Consider the following 4,471-nt stretch of genomic DNA (forward strand, 5'->3'; position numbering starts at 1 on the left):
CGTGGGAGGGGAGAGCCACCGCTGGCCAGCGTCAGAGGCGAGCAGGACAAACCAGCCCGTCCCAGGCACTGCAGAGCAGGAGGAAATGGGCCGAGGGTGGGAGAACAGCACTTACTCAGCTGGATGTGGCAAATTCTTGGGAAGCACTTAGCACTTTTCCTAGAAACAACAGTTCTGGGTAGTTTATTCTGAAAAGCGTATATGCAAGAAGGTAGAGGTAAAACGACCAACCTCTGGATCTGGGCTCAGGGCTGATTATTAACTTGCACATCTCCAAGTGTAGCAGTTAGGGCACAGGCCAGATTTGGATGGAATCTGAATGAGGGTGCAAAGGGAGGGAGGGCTGTGCAGCTGTGTCCCACGACCTCAACACTGAGTGCAGAACCAGATGGTGCTGACAGCGGGGCCACAGGCACCTCACTCCCGCCTCCTCCTCCTCCTCCTTCGTGTAAACCGACCCGTGAGAGCTTCGTGTGCAACTCAGGATCACTGCTGAGAAATACAACTTCTTGGGGGGCAGAGTTAAGGACAGCGCTGAACTGCGCTACCTACTCCTTACACCTGACAGAAACGGTCATTAAGGTGAATTAAGGAGCCTGTAGCACAGAGGATTTAAAACCATGGTTTTAGGCCAGGGTCTCTGACGGCTAATTGAGGCTCCTACCTCACTGGCATTACTACCCTCGTCGCCCACACAGCCACACCAGTCCGAGTCGCTTCTGAAGGTGCTGCCTCCTTCTTCCCACAGAACAAAGGGGACCTTGGACAACTAAGTTGAGCGCTTGGGGGGTACGGTGGGATAAACCCAGACCACGTCTTTGCAGTATGACTTAACCCAGATTTTTATACTCATTCAAATGACTTTCTGCGGCTGAGGCGCTAAGCCTGGCTTTCCGTCAGCAGGCAGGCGCCAGTCAGTAACAGGGAGCTCTGGTAAACTGTACACACGTCTGCTGGCTGGGCAAACCGAACCAACCCCCTGGACCACTGAACGATTTATAAGACACACCTAAGAGATGCATTGCATGTTAAAGCAGAGAACACCACATAGTGGGAAACTGCGTAGAACACAGGAAAAATCATAAAAATAATGATTTTTACTATTTAAAAGAAGAAAACGTATGACTGTAGTTGGGTTTGCAACCTTTTTTCCCCTTGCAAGCTGATTCTGTGCCCTTGGTGCTGGACATCTGGGCCTATTCTCCAAACAAACACCGGCCACTTGAGCAGTCTTCTGAGATGCCAGAGATGCCGGTGCTCTGACAAACTCCGTCTTCACTGTGCTTCAGATGTTGACCTCTAGACTCCCCAGGTGTGTGTGACAAGTATGCGGCTGACAGGAAATTAAAGTTAAGCTAACGCACAAATCATGATGCTTTCCCAAGCTCGTCTCTCTTGCACAAGCTGAAACACGGTTTGCTTCAGTGGTGAGCACAACCGCTCAGCAGTCTGGGACTAGTTAACGGGCTAAATCCCCACCTGTGGTGGCTCTTCGATTGGATTCCTCCTAACCACGGGGCTACGGTGTACTGGAGCCCTAGATGCAGTCTCAAGAAATGAATTTGTTATAATGGGGGTCTTTGAAAGCACCAATTGCTTTGCCTGGGGATCCGTAACCCTAACTGTAAGAACAGCAAGGAATATTTTCTGAAGAAACAAGGCCAAATGCATCTCTAGTTTAATTCAGTCTGGTTTAAGCTATAAGGGGGGACACTGGCCCTAAGTGTTTGAAGTGAATTAATGCAGTTAAGACTAAAGGGTTTTACAATGCATTAATATACAATCTGCAAAACAACGGGCAGAGAGGACTCTGCTAGTGAACGTCTGCTGAACTCATCCACTGCCAGGATGCACAGCTGAACACTTCTCAGTACCGGCTGCGATAAAGTGACCCTAGTCTGAGGCGTGCAGGACTTCAAGTGATGCAAAGAGAAATTTTTATACAGGGGGCACAGGGGAACCTTATTGACTGCAGTGAGCAAATATCCCAAATCCAGCTAGCGGAGGGCAAAGTGAGCTCTGTCACGTACTGGCTTTTCAAACCGCCCTTTCACATCCCTGCTGCAGGGCGAGACGGCTCCACACTGAGCCCTGCGAGCTGGGGCACCGCAGCTCGGTCCTCACCAACCACCTTTGCTTGTCAGCTGCCGATGTAGAAATGAAGTAAACTGCGCACTGTCCCACACGGGTTTAACATCGTTCCTTAAAAACAAGACTCCGGGTAAGGAGAAATGATACAAGCAGCAGCCATCCAGCAAGCGTCTTGCCAGAGAGACATGGAAACGTGGGGCCTTCAGAAGAGCTTGGTAAGAAACCGCATGGCAATTTTTTTTTTTTTTGGCCAAGTTTAGCCATTGAAAGAGAAAATGGAAATACATGTAATTCCAAATGACAGAAAACCTGAAAGGCACAAATAAAAGCGAGATTCCTTTCAGACAGGAGGAACAAAAGCAGCAGATCAAACCAACACATGCACAAACTCACACAAAGTCAAGCCCTCCGCTTGCTGCACGGGACTGTGAGCACAGTTGCCTGGGTGAAGACGCGTGTCAGTACGTTAGCTAACATCAGCTATTGCAAAAGGGAAAGTCAAGGCAGTGCAGACCATCCCAAAACATTTAAGACCTCATAAACGATGCAGAATGGACAGAGAGTATATCAGTAAAACCGGTTACTTGCCTATAGATGTCCATACATGCGACTATACATTAGTTATTGCAACAGTTATCAAGCAATTTGTTTCCACAGATTTGGTTAACAATGAATGGCATGCCAGAAACTTCTTTTAATTTAACAGGGATGAATCTAACGGACGAATTACAGTGGGCCGAGTAGGTGAAGGGGGTGGTCTTCGACTGGAGAGAAAGAGAGAAGAAACAGTCAGCACAAACACGGAGAACAACTCTGGCACCTTTTGCTGTCACTGCGTGAACGTGCACATGCACCTCAAGACAATAATCTCACTTCCACGGACACCGAAGCACAACAAGGAAGAAAGCGATGGCTTTGCCGCATGCGCGCTGTGCTTAGCCCTCTGAGGCGTCGGACAGCTCTTCCGCCCGGTCCACAGCCTGGGTGTTGTCCAAACACGGTTACCTTCTCGTGCCGTGGAAACCATCAGGGTGGGGATCGTTCTTCCTGTTTTCTCAGGGATCAGTCCCAGCCTGGACAGCCACAGAGCGGACTCACAGGCACCCTTCAGAGGGGCCGGCGGGATTCGGAAGGGAAACCCGCAGCTTCATGCCCAGCTGGGCCAACTGGAGCCACGCCGACGTGCCTGAACTTGAGGAGCGAATTTTGAGCTCTGTGTCAACGGCCAGTTACAAAAACACTAGCCGTGCCCACAGCTGCTGGATTCATTTGTTCACTGCTAACGTGTTCCTCTATCGACTTCAGGAGCTGCTGAGGAAGCCCCCGATGTTTTAGGCCCGTATGGGCTTTTATTGCCCTGTTTCGACTGGCTGGCTCAGCGCTGTGTACCGCAAACCCCTGCATTTCAACTCGGGCTGCAGCATCAGCTGAGAAGAGACCAGAGCGCCAGAGTTAGCGGCGGTACAATCCTCACGCACATCCCGCCAGCAGTCCAGGCTGAGACCTTCCCCTCCCTCACCTCGTCCAGGGATGGCACACCGACCCTGCTGGAGTCACAGACAGGTTCCCTCTGGTAGCTGCGTAACTGCCTGTTCCATTTCTGTCTGCGTTTAGGGTACGTGGCTCCTCTCAGCGCTGTGCGGAGGTAACTAACTCCATCAGCTCAGTTACAAAGAGTATTCCATTAGTGCTCCGTTCCACCCAGGCTAAGAGCCCCCACGGCTGAGCAAAGCCTGTGCAGACTCTGGGGTGACAATCCCTGTCTGGCCTCCAGTGCCAGCACCCCCTCTGACAGTCCTGCCTGGTGCTGCTTTGCGCTCTATAAATATACCCAAGAGGCTGTTCCTCGCAGCCGCTGCTGCGGCACCGCCAGCAGCCTGTTGTTGCTGTGGTTATCCCAGGCCACCTCTTATGGTGGGTTTGGTCCCCCTCTTCTTTAACAGGAAGCACCAACTCTCTATTCCTTACCCCAGCCCAGATCACCAGGACAGCGCGGAGCTGCTGTAAGAGAGGCGTGAACCCGGGCTCTGAACCGGGGCCTTCAGCTGCCATCCACCTTCAGCAAACTGCTTTCACGGCCGAGACAAACCGTCCAGCCCTCTCTAACACTGTCCTCCACCTGCGCCAGCAGGAACAGCTCCTGTCTCTGAATAAGATTACAAAGGAAATGCGTCTCATTCTGTAAAAGCTACGTAGAAGATGAAAAGAATGTAACCACGTCAATCTTCTTTGAACTGGGACGTAATATATGAGACAAATTTACTCTTGAAAAAAAGAGTCTTGCTTGGCTCAAAGGGCATCTCGTACGACAACATTCTCTTTTGATGAAGAGCTGAGAATTTTAATCTCCAACATGCAACAAATACAAAATATGCCAACT

Source organism: Buceros rhinoceros, unplaced genomic scaffold, assembly GCF_000710305.1.
Source record: "Buceros rhinoceros silvestris isolate BGI_N320 unplaced genomic scaffold, ASM71030v1 scaffold11096, whole genome shotgun sequence".
Taxonomy (NCBI): domain Eukaryota; kingdom Metazoa; phylum Chordata; class Aves; order Bucerotiformes; family Bucerotidae; genus Buceros; species Buceros rhinoceros.